The sequence below is a fragment of the Lagopus leucura genome, unplaced genomic scaffold (genome assembly GCF_019238085.1).
Source record: "Lagopus leucura isolate 7727_CA_CO unplaced genomic scaffold, USGS_WTPT01 Super-Scaffold_1, whole genome shotgun sequence".
Taxonomy (NCBI): Eukaryota; Metazoa; Chordata; class Aves; order Galliformes; family Phasianidae; genus Lagopus; species Lagopus leucura.
The window spans coordinates 20,614,468-20,632,245 of record NW_024962250.1 but is presented as its reverse complement, the minus strand read 5'-3'; the positions used below and the strand labels follow the sequence as shown (position 1 = coordinate 20,632,245).

Sequence of the window (17,778 nt, the reverse complement as noted above, 5' to 3'; positions counted from 1 at the left end):
CTAGGTATGTCTGATTTATTTGGCAGTTAAATATAATTTCACTAATGAACCACTTCACCATCATGTCATGATAACAGATTTTTGTTTGTTACGTGTCTAGTAAGTTCCATGCTTCCTTCCTGCCCTTTAACCATCTTTTAGTCTACAGTGGGTTCTTCTATCCACTGCCCTTGCAACTCACACCCTTCTTTCATTTTAGATATTTTACACTGCTGAAGACTTTTTAAAAATCCTGGAGTCTGATGTATTTTTTTCCTCTACTCTCCTGCTTATTGACTGACTCCTTACAAATACTGGTTACTGAGACAGAATTTTCCTTCTTACAAGCCTGCTTCATACAACCCTTTCTGTGGGTATGATGTGGGAAACAGTCTGCCAGTCTTCTGATAACTTCCACTAAACGATGTTGTCCAAAGCCCCATCCAGCCTGGCCTTGAGCCCTTGGAGGAGTGGAGCATCTTCAGCTTTTCTGGGCATCCTGTGCGAGTGCTTTGCCACCTTCATAAGTAAAGAATTTTCTCCTTTTCACAGAATCACAGAATCACGGAACGGCCAGGGTTGGAAGGGACCTCAAGGATCATGAATCTCCAACCCCCCTGCCACATGCAGTGTCCTGTATATTACTCTACCAACGAGCAGCCCCACTGATACTCTGGAAGCTGTGCTTCTTTGATTGTACTTGAAGAATTTTTCATTATTGAGTTCAGTATCTCTTATAAGGTGTTTTTCAAATTCAGCCTTAGCTCTCTTAATTTCCTTTCAGCATTCAACCAAAATGTACAGGGGATGCAGCTATTTTAGGATTTATGCCTGCAGGAGATGCCAGTAACCACTGGTTGTTTTCCAGATGAGAGAATTCTGTGACAATTCTGGTAGTGAGAACCAATTCGATTTTGATCTAAAATGTGGGGAAAAAATGGCATTTTTCAGCTGCAGTTTTTACAGCACTGGTGTGTCCCTACAGGACAGTGGGATATTGAGAATGTCATGAAATTGTTGTGCAGGGAATTTAAAAAACAATAATGGGTAAAACACACATGGGAAGGTCTTGTTTACAGTCCCTGTTACAGTGATTGCTGAAATTTCATGTAAAAGAGGTGTATCCTAAAATTGATGCTGTAACTTGTGGGCAGAACTGTAAGTAACTTGGACTATTTTGAATACACAAATCTTTTCAGTCTATTCACAGCACGTGTGTTGGACTGCATAGTGAAAATCTCTTTAAATACTTGGTTTTGATTGAACACAGGTTGGAAATCAGGAGTTGGTCAAATCTCCTTGTGAAGAACATATGGAGACTTTTACTTCTCTCTCTCATGCTCCGGAGAATTACCATGCTACTGGATAAGAGAGGAAAACAGAGTTGCTGACTGTGCTGCTGAGGCCTGGTGTATGGGAACTGTTGAGTCACGGCCTGAACCACTGATTGAGCACCTGGGGAAAGGAGCCTGGGGGCACAGGTGAAGGTAATTAAGCTGTGTGACCTGAAGGGGCAGAGCCTGGCTGCACCTCTCTGAGACTCCATTTAAGGGCTGACTGCTGTAGGGAATGGGTTTCTTTCTGGAGGTTTCCCCTTGGCTTAGGGGAGCTTTGCCCTGTGAACCTGGAATCTTCTGATACAGGTAAGCAAGTTTCTTCCCTTCTTTTATAGCACCTTTCTATTGTGCTGCTCCTTCTATCGTTACACCTCTGGTGAAACAACTTTTGCCATCGTTCTGATCTGTCTAATTGCTATGCCGGGGCAGCTGAAGGTTGAAAACTATCAGTAGGCAAACAATAAAAGCATCAAGCAATTGGATGCTACTTTCTCTGCTCAGTTAAGCACTTCTGTGCATTTTAGAGTGATGCAAAATCTGTTTTTGATATAAAGGTCTTCATGAGATGTGCCTAAAAATTTGCTATCTGAGAAGCACAGGTGAGGTTAACGGTCTGACAGGATCATGAAAATCAGATGGGGATTCATAGAAATTGAACAGCTGTTGATGATCTTGTTGCCAGTGTTTGAATGTTGTACAGAAACATGCGTTGTGACTGGCAGTCAATGTGTGGTACCTGGCTGTTATTTCTAGTCCACTGCCTTTTTATCAGAACAACTTTTCAGGCTCTGTGTGCTGCAGAAACATCTGGTTGTTGTTGTTTATTTTTTTTTCTTTTTTTCTTTTCATTGTTTCTTCAGTTCCTGTATTCTCAGTCCATTTACTTTGCCCGCAAATCCTTATGGAAATGAGCTGTGGGGCTGTGTAATTTGGACTATTCCAAGTTACAAATTTTTGCCTGACTTTTGCCTAGGTGTGTGTTTTTGGTAAGGTCAGCTGTAGCCCTCCAGTGGTGATATTCCTTCTTCCTCACTTTCTGTAGCGTAGGAAAATGGGTAAGACCTTAGCTGTGGTGCAAGAACTTCTTGTGGTATCACCATGGGAGCCATGACAGATATTTTGCCGGAGTCTGCACTCAAGCTGTTTTCTGCCGTAACCTACGATCGCTTCCTCTTTGTTCCTGCCACAAGGACTTCTTCAGATTCTGTTGGATGGTTCTTCTTTTGCATTGCTGCCTTTACTGTAGCTGTAGGGGATATCTTTTTCTCACAGTACAGGATTTTAGCTTTATTTTACTTACTAAAGATGTGCATTTTTGCTGGAACCTATAAAAGTAAAAGTCTGTTGTTGGTTCAGGAGTACTAACAGTGTTTCATAGATCTAATTTGAAATGAAACAGAGCAAGAACAGCCATCATCCAAAACAGGAATGTTGATTCCAGTGTCTAATAAACGAAAAGCCCTAAATGTTTCTGATTGGTCCTCTAAACCAATCTTCTTGCCACCCACACAGAGATGTCAGTGTGCTGGGAGGAAGGCAGCAACCTGCCCTGACATTGCCTTTGTCAATTTTGCAAGTGTCAATGATTTACTTTCCTCCTTTCATGGAAAAAGTAGAGAACTGTTAATCTCCAGCTTGGATGGGATAGCTCACAAGGTAATAAACTCAACCCCAAAATTGAAGTTAAGCTGCTTAAAGCCAAATGCTGTTGACCGGATGTGGAAACGCTGCCTGACAGATTCTTGCCTCAGAGCCTGGGTCTGTGAGGCTTCCACAGCAATAAGTGATCCCATGTCTGCTTCCAACACACAGTACTGTGGTGAAAAATCACATTTCCCAACGTTTCTTATTATCTGCAGTTAAAAGCAGCAGTTGATTAATGGTGACCAAGAGCCTACCCTGCTTTTCTACCAAATCTGAGGCAAACAATTTCATTATCCCCATCAAGTGGTGAAGCACAAAAAAATTGAGCTCGGTTTAACTTTTAGCATTTTGGGTTTGTACAAAAGTTAAATGTTACGTGAAAGCCACAGAGCCTGAACAGAACAGATGGTAAGATTAATTAAGTTGTTGCTCTGCTCTGAATTTAATGTAAAATCTCATTTGAAATAGCATATTGTCCCTAACAACACAAGCTTTTGTCCAAAGAAAAAACTACGGAGGTGGAAAATAAACAATGAAATCAATGTCCATGAATTGCTTTCAGCAAAAATGAAGCAAAATAATCACTGCATGCATAAATAGCAGAGGCCATCACCAACACCCTCAGAATGTCCATTCTGTGCATCTTTCCATCCTATTCCATGACTGCCTGGAGATATATAGATGTGTGATATATTGGTCATGAAATGTAGCAAGAGTTTTCTTGAAAGTTAATGCATGTGGGATGAGCAACAGTGTCCCATTTTCCTCTTGGAAAGAAATGCATGCATGAGTTCTGCTATGGATCTACTGCCTTGCACTGGAACTGTGTACATTCAGGGATGTTTGACTAGAGAATGGCCAAAGACTAATATACCTTATTACAGAAATAGCACGTTTCACGAAGCCTATGCGTGGCTACCTTGTATTCTCCTTTGGACAATCACTTGGGGTTATCTGCTTTTAAGGCATACATAAACTCTGCTATTGGAAACGACTGGGAACCACAATGGTTGATGAAATGGAGTTGAAACAGCGTAGAGATGGCCTCTGAGGTCCCAAAATGTGTATTTCCTTTTAGGTTTGAACTTGCCTCTATGTGGTTACTGTTTTTTTAACCTGGGATATATGCCAGTGACTCATAGACCACAGCTCATAGTCTGCAAATAGCACATGTAGCTCTACTGATTCAGTGGGGTTCTTGGTGAAAGTTTATCAAGAGTGCACAATCATGCGTGAAAAATAGAATGTAAGTGGAGATCCAAAAAGGTTTGGTGATGCTAGCTTGGTATGAAGTAACCCATGGAATTAATTCAGCATCAAAGAAGAGGGGGTTACACTTGCAGTGTTAAACTGTGTCCCCCTTTTTGGCTGCAGAGTGGGGCTGATACATATTTCACAGTCTTGTGTGTTAGCACTAACGAGTCTGAGCCTTCGCACTGGATTGAACCTCGGAATACATTACCCATGTAAAATGTTCTTACGAATGTGCTGCCAAAGAGGAGTGTCTTTTTTTTTTTTTCTTGCTAGATATGTCAGCATAGAAGGACAGTTTGAATTAATAATTACAGACCTGGTCTTCTATACGTAAGTCCTTTTGCCCATCACCTTCTTGTTTATCCTTTGTTTGGAAATGTAAAGATGCTTTTTCAGAAATCGAGTTAAAGCTGTCCAGCAGCTAGTTTCTCAGATCCTCCTCTGAACCCTTCTTAAAGATGATTGTAATGCTAACCCTTCCCTAAATCATCACAGTTTTCTGAGGATGATGTGTCTTCGTAGTCACATCACCCGTTTTTTTTTTTTTCACCATCCTTGAGCAGATCCTATTGATCCCATTTATGTGAATATGCCTAGGTTCTTTTCTGAAGAGTCTGTAACTCTTCTGCCTTAACTTGGCCTCCTTTCTCAAACTGCACAGATAAATGCAACAGTCTGGGAACTTTTTTTGAAGATCGTGACAAAAAAAGTCATCTGATATTTCAACCTTTGCTATATCTTCTGCCAGCAGGTAGTCTCCACCACTCAACAACAGCTTCACATTTCCTTTAAACTTTGGTTTGCTATTAGTGTACTTACAAAATTGTTTTCTTTTTACCTTTTATGCTCCTCATCAAGTTGAGCTCCCACTGGGCTCTCTACTTCCTGATAACATCCCTAATTACCCAAGCACTGCTTTTATATTCCTCCTTTGTCACCTGTCCTCATTTATATTTCTTCTATGCAGCCTTTTTACATTTTAATTCATTAACAGCTCCTTGTTTTGCTGACAGTATCTTTTGCCAAAATTTCTGATTGTATGCAGAATTACTACAGCCCTAAATAAGAATGAGAGAATATTTTGTTAGTGGATCTATTATTTTTATTATTTTTAGAATAAATTCTATCAGTCGTCAAATATAAGATTTTACAACTCAGTTTTTATGGTAATTCTGCCCTCTAGAAACCCTTTAAATCTGATTGCCCTGTTTCTTTCAGCAACTGATTTGCAGTTTTGTCTTAATGCAATGCAGATGTAGTTAAGATGATACTCCTAACTTCTGCAAGAAGTAAATTTAACTTGGATACAGCTGATCTATTTTCATTTGGATCACGAATGCATATTTGTAATACTTCTAAGTGTGTAATATCATACATAATGGAATGTGTTTACTGTATGTAATGTTTACATAAATGTTGGTGGACTCATCTTTCAATTAAATAATGCTTTTCTCTTCATAAACGATACTATAAACTATAGTTTACTATAAATAAATACTATAAACGATACTAGAAGGATGCTAATTGGAAAATGAAATACATGTACCATACATTTCTGTGTCTGTTGCCAGCTTTGAACATTCAGGTAACAAGGATTTCATTCATTTTCACAGGAGGTTTTTAATCTATGAAGAATTCAGAGACTTTCTGAAATTTTTTCCGTGTTAAACAGAATGAGATGTAGAATTCTGGAGGGAAAAGGAGGCACTGATAACTTTAGTAAGGGCAGGATTCAATTTCAGTTCCCAAACAGCTATTGCATACAGAGGTTTGATTGCAGAAGTGGCTGTAGCCAAGAAGCAGTAGTTTTTACTGTGCAATTGAATTTGCTCATTTCATAAACTGTTTATGCATATTCAAAGGCTCAAGCTTGACTTACAGCATGAAACATCTGTTAAAGGGAGTTAGTTAGCTGGGAGCTATGGGAACAGGCAGTAGAACTGTTTCTTTGTGTAATACATAACTTCTGTTTATTGTACCGAATCAAGACTTCAGTTAGAAATAAAGCTGTTCATATATTGTATATATTGGTGTCAAAGGAGGAAAGTCTCCTGCAGGTTTGTGGTAAATTGGATGGACAGAAATTTGGAGACTATTATAGGAACTTTTTCAACAAGTATGGGCAATTTCAGTGACAGACAATTGTAGACTTGGTGCGCATTTAATAAATAGTAATATAAAGGTTGTGATTTTTAGAAGCCCTGCTATTTGCTCCCAGCTTGCCTACCAGCTACCACTGCTCTTTAGCTGCCATCTGGCAGGGACAGCAGCAGGGACACAGGACCCAGGGATGTACTCTCCTGCAGTTCCTCATCTTCTGTAAGCTGAGACACAAGGGTGAAGAAGGAGAGTTCCAGAGAAGATGAGGGCCTCGTGAAATTCACTGAGGATTTCAGACTGCAGAGTTAGATGGGGGAGCATTCTCACCCCTCAGAGTCTAGGGGGATATAACAGGTAGGGCTGGGGTGAGGGCAGTGTGGGCCTAGCTGCTCTAGTTTCAGTGTCAGGGGGATGAAGTGTTTGCTGGTGCATCCCAGCTGAAATGAAGGTACTTGGCTTTTTCACTTTTTCAAAAAATGCGGGAAATCCCAGTCTCCCCATACATAATGAATGCATTCAACTCCTTCCATCGTTCTGTGGCAGAATCCTCTCTTGCACTGTGGATACCGCAAATACAAAGTTGTCCTTGTTTGCAAGTGATTATGTTTGCACCTGAGGGGCAGAGCCAGGTTCACTCTGGGTTCAAAGAAAATGTCTCCAGAGACATTCTTCCTGGCTGTGAGGTGCTGGCTTGGCCATTTCTTCCATGACACACGGTCACTGAAGAAACACTTTGGCCTTGTACAGAGGTAATGCAATGAACCCCAGGTATGCAAGGAAACATGAGATGGCCTCACTTCCAGTGAATTCAGTGCTCCTGAAGCACATGAGCTGGGCCTGAGAGAAGGGATTATTTAATGCTGCTTCATGATTTTACAGTGAGGGTGAGGCTAGAAAGCACATTTTGAGAGGTTTGGATGCAGAACCATTCCCATGTTAGTACTGTCATTATTTGCCCTAGAACTGAGTAGAGTGTGGGCCTGCCCTTTTCAGTGATTTTTTCAAAAAACCTGATTCAGTAGGGTGCCATAAAATTCAAAAAAGAGCACTCAATGTTTAGGAGAAATAAGGGCAGTGTTAGGCGTTATCCTATAGCTAGAGAAAGAAGTAATTTAGAGAGAACTTCATGCTTTCTAAAGTACTGATAGTTTAACAATTTTGTAGTTTTTGTATTCTGCAAAATTCATCACATCTATGACCTAAGGCAGTATGGCAGAGTTCCACACTCTTCCTTCAGTTTAGCTCCCTTATTTGACATGACTGCACTCCCCCAAATGAAATTAGGCAACTGTGGCAGAAATGTTGTCACAGCTTGAAACAGTGATTGAGCACCTGGTGGGAAGGCATGGGCCAACCCAAGGGAGCCCAGCTGCATGCAGTGCATCTGAGTGACTGGAATCCTGGCTCCACCTCTTCCCAGACCTCATTTAAGGGTTGACAGGGGAGGCAAGGGTATTTTGCTGGGGATCCTTGCCTATTTGAAGTCTTCTAAGGGTAAGCAGCTTTTTTCCTTTGTTTCTGTGTTCAAGGCTGCTGTGTTTGGGCTGAACCTCACTTGCTGCAGCCTAGGACATTGCTACTCCGCTATCATTGCTGTGCTTTCCATTGCATTAGAGTTACTGTGTTCAAAGTATACTGCTGATTAAAATCAGTCATCTCTTTTGAGATGTTGAGAATGTGGCTTGATTTAGAAATAAATTGGTCTGGAAATACAGATCTCATGCCTTCCTAAAGTTGCTGTTCTAAGAAAGCTACTAGCTGGACACAGAGGTGGTTGGAGAAAGAAATAGAAGTACATGATGTTATGTTACTACTTCACTCTTTCATGATGGACAATTGAAGTAACTAAAAACACCAGTGGTCTCATGTTCAGAAAGGCAAGAGTACTGGAAGCTTGCTCTTTGTTTATTTTTCTTCCTTTAATTAGTTAAACAGGAGCCACATGGTCCACTCAGTGATGCATTATTCCCTCTGCTTTTCCAGGCGTATGAAACTTAAAGGCAGTTCTATCTTGTAAGCTCCTGGAGATACTGTTGGCTGTGTTGGGCAGCATCATACAGGTAAGTTTAAATCTTATTTCCTAAGAGTTTGAAGTTGTTTTATTTTTCAAACCAGCTTGAGACCTCTGACTTAATTGTTGATGGGCGTTGTAGTAGTTGTTGTTGTAGTCTCTGGGTTTAATGTGGATTTTTAGTTGTTACGATAGTATAGTGCTTTACTGACATGGTGAAAGGATTACAGCCCTGTTTCAGTTTCTTGGATGTATTGGTTGGAAATATTTCCAGAGAAAATGTTAGTAAATATTCTTGCTGAAGGTGAAACTTTAAAAGGACTTTCTGTTTTAGGGTTTAATGTTAAACCTTTAATTATCAATAGCTGAATAATCAAGGCTAGAATATTTTACTTACTCTGTTAATACTCTAATGACCTGATTTTTGCTTTTGTAAGTGATAAAAGCTAACTTCAAAAAGGTATGTTCTTGTATCGATTTTCTTTAAGTATATTGATTTTTCTGTCCAGATACAAACTTTTGAATCTTGTAAAGCACTTTCAAACTGGAGTAACTTCTCAGATGTGTGTGTATATATGTGTGTGTGTGTGTGTGTGTGTTTCTTCAGTTTTACTAGAATGAGTTGAAGATGCTGAGATCTTTAAAGTATATCTTATGTGGTTAATGAATCAATTATTCTACTGGCTATCAGACAGAACAGTTTTATATGCTTAAGCAAGAGAACACCGGAGGTTTCGAAGTTGTGTTCTGTGCTTTTTTGGGGACCTTTTAGCTCATATATGTACTGCCACAGTACTGCAGAAGGAAAACAAACAAAAAAAAACCCACAAAACAAAGCAAAAACTTAAATTTGATTAGGACAAAAGCTGTTTGTATCAAGTCTTACATCTCATTTTCCAAATACATTGCGCAAAATGGTGGCAGCCCAGACTTTTTTGTAATGTGGTTATTCTGTTCTTGGACAGCAAAATCTATTAATATATGTGAAGCTAATATGAAATCATGAATTAGTAGAGCTATTAAGAAAAGTTATGGTTATTTTCTACCGCTTTCTGTCAAGATGAGTGTTTACAGACAACTTTTTTCCAAGAGACCAAGTGCTAGGTAACTTGCAGCATCATTCTTTTTGCCTGAGAATTCATTTTGAGTTAATTGAAGTTATGAGATAATAAAATTAGTAAAGGCCTTAGGAGAACAAACACCTGAAATAGCAGATTAGATGCTGCTATATTTCAATAGTTTGGATTTGTTGTTTTGTTTCCACTTGTAAGTACCACATAGTCACAGGGCTTTGAGGAATTTCTTGCTCACCAAAGGACACAGTGAAGAGGGAGGAGACTTCTGAGATGTCTCACTGGTTCAGAAATCAGCTGAGATGATTAGTTGTTACAACTTTTTGGTATGATCTGATTGATTAGTGAATAGAAACAATGAAAAGTCAAAAATTGAAGATATCATGAACATTTGGTTGTGTTGCAACTTCTTTCTAACTTTAGGAAGTATAACCCTTATATGTAGTGGTACTGAGTAATTAATGAACTTGTTCAAGGATCCACATTAAGTCACAGCATTGTCAAGAATGGTGTTCTCATTTCCTGAATGTTACTCTAGCACCTTAAAATAATTGTCCCATTTGCACATTTCTGTGATGCAGTAGAAAGATTGCAATTAATTCAACTCATTTTATTCCTTTCATCTCTTCCATTATCAATGACTTGTTTTTAATTTATTTAGAGCCTACTGACTGTGTATACTAATCTAAAAGGAGGTGGTACAGGTAGTTTTCCATTAAGTCATGGAATAACAAACTGTGAAAACTGCTGCAAATTAAATGTAGGAAACCAAAGTGGAAGCTATGCAAATAGGCTGTCTTTCATAGCATTTTGTAAATGCTATGACTTGAATACTGTGGATTGAATGACTTCCATGAACACGCACAAAAGATTCTCACCATTAGAGTTTTGAATGGGTATGTTTTCATCAACACTTACTTTCTTCCCTAGAGTGTCCCAATGTAGACTGTAATACAGATGGTGGTATTACTTTTTGGTGATCTGAATTAGTTATTGTATTAGTATTAGCAAATCTAATGATCTTCATACAAGAAAGGGGGAGCAAGCTCACATAAATGACCTGTTTATGCAAACTAGATATCTAGTTATATAAAGAGCTTTTGAAATGCTTTCTGGAAAAAGATACCTATAATAATATGTGTGATGGTAAAAACAGATGACAGAAAGATGATGATGAAAACAGCGAAAGTACCACCTGACACCAGGTAATGTAGTAACTCCAAATCCTCTTTTAGCTTGGACTGAAGAGAAATCAAATTCACATTTTTTGTGTGACTGAGTATTTCAGGAGTATGGAAACTTAACTTAGCAGCTTCTCATTATACCTTTGGACAAGGAGGCTAAAGAACACAGCAGTTACCAGTGCTAAGAGCATGTTGTTCAACTGCTGTAGTCAGCAGCCTTGCTGTATGTCTGTTCAGACCTCCTCTGACAGCTCAGGAGCATTTATCCTCTTTAAAGATCTCAGTTTTAGACTTCCAAAGGGCATCATGATAACTACTAAAGGTAAAAGAAAGCACTTCTTTAATCTGCTTTCCATTTAAAATGCATAGAGGGCGACACAGCAGACTGTTATAAGAAGCTTCAAGCTATCAACTTGTATGAAGGCACTGCAAAGGGGAGGTAGACTGTTAAATAAAGAGCTCTGAATAATAATAGTTATGGTGATGTATTGGCCTCTTTTGGAAGTACAGCAACTGGTCTATTTAGAATTAGTGAAGTGCTGCAAATTCCACTGGGCCTGGGAGGGTTTGTCAACAGCCAAACACAGTTCCCCTGGAGTGTAAAAAATGAGATGGTCTCTGGAAGCTTGAAGATACCAAATTAGTATCAGTAAGGTCTTCTATTTTCAAAAGTTTGCCTGTTGGTTGTTCTCAGAGTGTAGATACTGTTATTTCTATTTGCCAACTAATGTGTTTTTAGCTGTGTATACATTTGAAAAAGCACAACAACTGAATTTATCTAAATGCATACTGGCAAAATGAAAACATGTACTGAATCTTTGGTTTTATGGTTGCTGCAGTGTGTATCTTAGCTGTGCTTCAAATATCATTGCTCCTAATCCAGTTAATTTGTAACTACATCTGAGCAAGTGTACCCTAAATCCTACACCTATATGGTTGCTTCTATGATGTACAGTGCCACAAAGTCTTTTGTAAAGCTGTAGCTCAGGTTAGCACAGGAGATCTAGGGTTGTGATAACTTGCTGCTATATATCAAGATCATTCATTATATTTCTTTTGCTGCTAAGAATTCCAGTGGTCTATCAAACCAAGCAGAGCCAGAGAGCAATCATGCTGAAAGATAAAAATGCAAATAATTGTTGTGGAAGCACTGTCAATTACAGTTTTTTAAACTATATGATTAGTGGCCCATCTCAGTGAAGTTGAACCCTGGTTATAGCTGTGTTGCAACTGGAACCAGTATGACATTTAAGGATGCTGACTATTGTAGATGAGAAATGCCCTATTTGAAGCCCTGGTTTTCTGAAAGTGGATACTGCAAAGGACTTACTTCTTTCCTTGGTAAAACCCAAGATAGGTCTTAATTTATCTCTGAGATTTTTTCACTGGAAACTTACCTGTGAAACTGCGCAAGATCTTGCTAAATTGACTTTTCTGCTTATCATTTAAAGAGATGGGTTTTGGTGAACCAGAGAAACTGGTAAAGTAAGAGAACTAGTGAGGAACTTAGTCAAGTGTAAATCTGTATGCTGACAGACGGCAGTGTTCAAACCCCTTTCTGGCTATGATATAGAAATGTATCTTTGAGGAGTAGGTGGTCTTCAAATGTCTTGAACAACAAGGCAGTTGTGAAAGATCTCTAATTTTCAAGCAGTTTTATCAGCCTTAGCTTCTACTGAAAATTAACTAGCTGTATCCTCTGAGTCTTTCACTAAAATTATTGTTGTTTAAATTAATGCCTGATTTGTCTCTGTCTTAAGCCTAAGCTCCTAAAGCAGGAAAACTGGCAGAGCTGAAAATACTGTTTTGTCCTCAGCAAGAATGTCTGACTTCTGGATCCTCTTATCCAGGCGTTTAACTCCTCCAAGCATTGAATTTATGTTGCCAACAAAAATAAGGAATACAAAAATCTGTTTCTAAATCTGTACTGCTACTTCTCACTGACACCTTGTGGTGACTGACAAAGGTAGTGGAATTTATCCAGTCCTCTAAGACCTGCTGCTCTTGATGCAAACCAGAATTAAGAATGTGTTGCAACAATGAATTCCAGGTCTGAGATCCAAGTGGCAAAGTCCTTGTGGCTTTAACTGTGCATGTGTGTGGCCAAAGACTGTGTATTTTAGTGTAGAAGATGATTTGTGTTCTTCGGACTGGCAAGGCGCATGGATAGCAGAGAATGGATAATGCTTTAAAGTCTTGGATGACAGAATCTGTTTGCTTAGTCACTTCCAAACTACTGCAGTTCCTTACAGTTCAGGGCTTCTCAGTGGCCAGAAAGGCTATGATTTGACAGTGTTTTAAATGCTTGGACTTGCAATTGCTTTGCAGTTCCTGAGTTTGCTGGTGTGCGTGTGAATCCAGGAAGCAGCCCAAACATAGGAGATAAGCTTGCAGTATGGCATGTATAAGGTGTGAAGGATGGCAAGTATCCCTGAATGTGGAAGAGAAGATTCTTTGGGCAGAGAACTTCTCAAACTTGTGCTTTTTCTGTTTGTGTCAGTGCATAGCCCACAGTTAGCACTGGTGAGGTTTTTCAACCCTATTACACTTAAAGCAGACTTCCCAGACAACAGGCTGGAACATAACGTGAAGCCTCTCGGATGAGAATCTCTCTAGCAACCCAGGTCATCTTGCACCATCTTGTTCACCCCAGTCATCTTTGCTTTTCTGTTTTAAAGAGTTTTTTTGAGAGTTTTATCCTAGCTGAAATTTCCAGCTTTAAATTATCCACTGTATTGACTTCTTTGGATTCCATTGTGGATGTTTCCTCTCACAGCATTTGTGTACAATTTACAAGACAATATGGAGTTAATTACTTTAATAATACTTAATAGTTACTTCAAAAATCATATTGTAAAATGCGTCCCAGACTGAGAAAGCTAACTGAGAGTTTAGAGTCCTAATTGATTAGAGAAGGAAGTACCTCCTTTCTTTAAAGAGGAAGCTAAAAAATAACAGTTAATAAAAAAAATCTGTTGTTAGGTCTTATGGAGATCCTCTGCACAAGCAGTCTGTTTCCTTGTCCTGGTACCTGATAAGATATTCTAGGAATAGCTTCTACTTCTCTTTCTTGAAGTTATGCTTTATTCATGTGGTCTGTGCCCCCCAAAAACTCCTTCAACTCTCATAGTGAATCAAATCAAGTTGCAGCACTAATCTAAGAAACAAAAGATCTAACTAGTGAAAAAAGACATTTTTTCCCTCCAAAAATTTGAAGTCAGCAATTTTTGTGAGTGCCTGTATATGATGCTACTTAGTTCCCCCAAAAAAGAAAAAAAGAGGAAAAAAGGTGAACAGTGAACATTACCTGGCATAAGCACAATGTTCTGCTCTAAACAGTAGACTACTTCAGAGCTGTGGATCTCTTTGTGTCACTAAGGTCTGTTTTATGTTCTGTTATTAATTTTTACAATAGAATTTCCAGATAGACCAATTTACATCACCAGGAAAGTATATTTTGGACTTGTATTGTTTCTGCATGCTGAAGACAATATTGCTGCATCTTTCTTACAGCCTTTAAATAAACTTAGTTGGTTCCAGGTATTAATTAATATACATGCTCCTGACTGCAGTGCACATCCCATCTGGGGTCTGGTAACATTTACTGGATAGTGTCTTTACATGGGAACATATTCTTATTCCAAATAATGTTAGCTCAAGTTTACTTAAAACTTTCAGGTGTTTAACTGAACTGTCTTTAGCATTTTCTTTGTTCCAGAGGGCACTCTGCTTTCCAGAGACTGCCAAATCTTGTGTGCTTTACCTGGAGAGGTGTCAGGAAGATGCTTTGTTTCCTTCTCTACCTTAGGCACGCATTACTGTGAAGACAGTGGGATACTAATATAATCTGATGCCCCAACTTATAAATGAACGTGTATATTCAATCAGTTTGGGGATAAGCTTTGACAAGGTTTGTTCTTGAATATTCTTCATGTCTTAAATGTTGTTTCTATGTGAAGATTCCATTCTTTGTTGAATATTTAACTGAAGTAACTTTGGAAAGGCATCTTTCCGTAGAAGATGACTGCAAATGGCAGTAAATTAGCACTCTTAAAGGAACTGTTACATTTTGAACATGCTTTTCAAAAGTGACAGTGAATCCTTGTGCCACCTATTACATCCTTGGAAGCTCACTTTAACCCTATGAGCATGTGAAATCACAAACACAGAAATCACGGAGTGCTTCAGAACATCTAATTGTTTCATAAGAAAAAACTTTGCTGGCAAGCAGTGATCCCTGTGATATATTCAGGTCCAAATACTCAGAATACACTTCAGAGATCAACTTCTAAAGCAATAAATGTGCCTTAATGCTTCTATTGGGACTCCTGTGGCAGATTTATAGCTAGTTGTTGCTCACAGCTGTTGGGAATCTTGAGATGAAATAGGATGTTTGGGAGCTCGGGGAGCATTGCGAAAGTCTGGAGTGCTCTTGAAGATGTTTGGGAAGAGGGCAGCTGAAATAATTGGGTGGCATGGAAGGGAAGCAGTATTACTTAGCAGCTATGGAGTGATGTAGTGAGTGATAGATTACACTAATGTCCACAAAAACAAAAATAGCTTAATGTAATATGCCATAGCTTCCTGTTATGGAAACTTACGGTGGTGATAATGTTTGATGTTTAATGAAGTCATTATTTCAACTGCGGGTTCTAAATATTACCATATGTTTTGTGCCAGTTACCTCCAGCTTGGTAAGGCAGACCAGTCCTTGGGAAATTCCGGAGTGTGGCTTTATCAGATGATAAAGAGGGTTTTGTCTATGCTGCTGCAGATATTCCCTGACTAAAGAGCTGTAAAAAAGTGCCCAAAAACATGGTAATTGCCTGAAAATGCACTTATCAGCAGTTACTCCCAAATAATCTTCCTTGGTTTTTCCTTTTGACATGACAAAAGGAGAGAAGTTAACAATCTGGCTAATCTGATGGTGTTGTCTTGTGTAAGTAAAACCTGAACAAAGTGGTAGAGAAACAAACTCATGTGTCCCCACCGCTAGCTCTATAATGTCAAGAGGGAGATGTTTGGGGAGCATCTACTTATTATCTGAACACATAGAGAGGAAAGTAGCAAAACTTGTACTATTTCAACATTCTGGCCTGAAAATTATAGTAATGTACTTTCAAATGCACAAAAAGTTGGATGCCATTCTTTATAGCACTTTCTCTGCAAATGCAGTGCTCTCAGAGGGTTGTTACTGACGTAAAATTTGCTATCTGATTCTTTGAGAATGGGCTAAATGCCATAATTGCTTGAAAGAGTCTAGGCTATGGCCACTGCAGCTAGGGAACTACCTTAACTCAAGTCATGGGATTGATTAAATCTGGAGTGAGTGTACATTGTTAGTTCACCTGTTTACAGCTTGCTCCCAGGCCATAAGCAGCCCCATAGCCTAGCCAGTCTGGTTTGGTCAAGTGTTAGGAATAGGTTTACTGACAATAATTAATCCATACCAGGTCTGAAGTTTTAAACTCGCTTAGATTTTTTTTTTTTTTTCTTCCTTTTGGCTGTCTTTGAAAACGTCTTACAGAATCTTTTCATCTAACTGCAATTTTCTTTTTAACCGGGTGACCACTGCCCTAACTCCAGCAGCAAATTTACCCAGTGTGTTTGTCTGGACAGTGATTTCAGTGTACTGCCTCATAAGTTTAATTATGAAGTGATTGTTTATATACATCGTTTTTCCGTGCATAGAATAATGTCAAAAACTGTCTCATTGTGTAGTGGTGGACATCAGTGAAATCTTTAAATGCTTCTCAGATTCTAAAAATATCCCATGATACCTGCATAGGCCTTGCTGTTAAAGGAAAAAAAAAAAAATAATGGAGAAGTTCTGTAAGGATTTTCTTTTTCAACACTTGGGGAAGCGTGAGGCCTTAATCAGAAACTGGATGAAAAAAAATTGAGTTCCAGAGCACACCAGCATACACATTTTCTTTCTTCAAAAGAGTAACTAGAAATATAGTTTCTAGCGGTCTCAGTGAACGCGAAACAGCTTTTCAAAGGGAAGGGGTTTGAATTAATTCTAGCCAAATATGTTTTATCTTCATCATGCTAATTTCATCTTTCAAATGAATTTTTCAAGGTGTTGGTGCAAGTCCAAGTTTGCTAGAATACACTGTGGGCAAAGCTCCTGGACTGGAATGATATGCTGTTTTCTTATACTGTTTTTTTTTCTTTTTTTCCCCCCTTCCAGTTGACTTAAGCAGAACAGATTTCTGACTGTTTTGGTAGCCTGAAATGATTCTCTTCTGAAGTAGTTCTCTGCCCACAGGAGACAAAGGCAGCAGTTTTCTGTATGCTGATCAAAAAATAAGACCTAATAAATTAAGTCTTGAGCAGCTTCTTCAATATAGTAAACTTTAATATTATGTTCTTTATTTTCCCTCCTCTTATTGCTTATTTGTATCCTTAGAAATAGATGCCATGCTTATAGAAGACAAAGTACATAGATTCGTAAATTTCTGAAGTATGCTGTTGAATGGGGCCTTCTGTGTTTGAGAGCTGATTACTATGGTTAGGCGACTGCTCAGTGCTGGGCCCAGAGCTAGAGAACTTATTTTGTTAAACTGACCAGTGCTGTAAGCATTGGCATATCTTTGTTGATTAATTTATAAATGATGTACATTAGAATAAATTACATTATTGGAACTGGAAGGATTTTAATTCTTCAGTTTGTTAGCCAAAAAGGAATTGTGTGTTTTTGTCTGGTGCCAGTGAAGGACACGTTCACAATGAATTAAAAGATTAACCTTATTCTTGGAAGTGTCCTGTGACATTTATAAATATTGAGTTTTGTTTTAGTAAACCTATTTCAGATATAATGGAGTAGTGTTTCAAGCTAAGTACTAAAAATGGTGCATTAATCTGTTTTTAGTCAATATTACACAGCTTTCTAAGGAACAAGCCTTGTGCTATGGCATTTTTGCTGTCAATACTATGTTTGTGTTTTGGCTGTTGATTGCTGCTCTTCAGGAGGTTTCTGGACAGATACCTATGGACTGACTCAAAAGCCAGAAGGTTTCGATATGGTGAGGTCAGACTTGGCACCTCATCCATGTTGAAGTTACTTTTAGACATTGCGGCGTTCACCTTAGGTTGTAAATTAATCCTTTTTAAATCTGCATCACCAAAGGAGGTCAGTTGGCTCTGCTTATCTGCATGACTGATTTTTTTTTTTTTTTTTTTTTTTTTTTTTT

General features: G+C 38.7%; 1 long non-coding RNA gene across 1 annotated transcript in view; it reads left to right on the top strand.

Annotated features, from left to right (window-relative positions):
• The first annotated feature begins 1,577 nt into the window (after window positions 1-1,577).
• Window positions 1,578-17,778, top strand: part of LOC122179647 — a 27,821-nt gene continuing 11,620 nt past the window's right edge. Inside the window, exons 1-2 of the long non-coding RNA XR_006178785.1 lie at window positions 1,578-1,622; window positions 8,298-8,374. This is a non-coding gene — a long non-coding RNA (uncharacterized LOC122179647). The remainder of the gene's footprint in view (window positions 1,623-8,297; window positions 8,375-17,778) is intronic.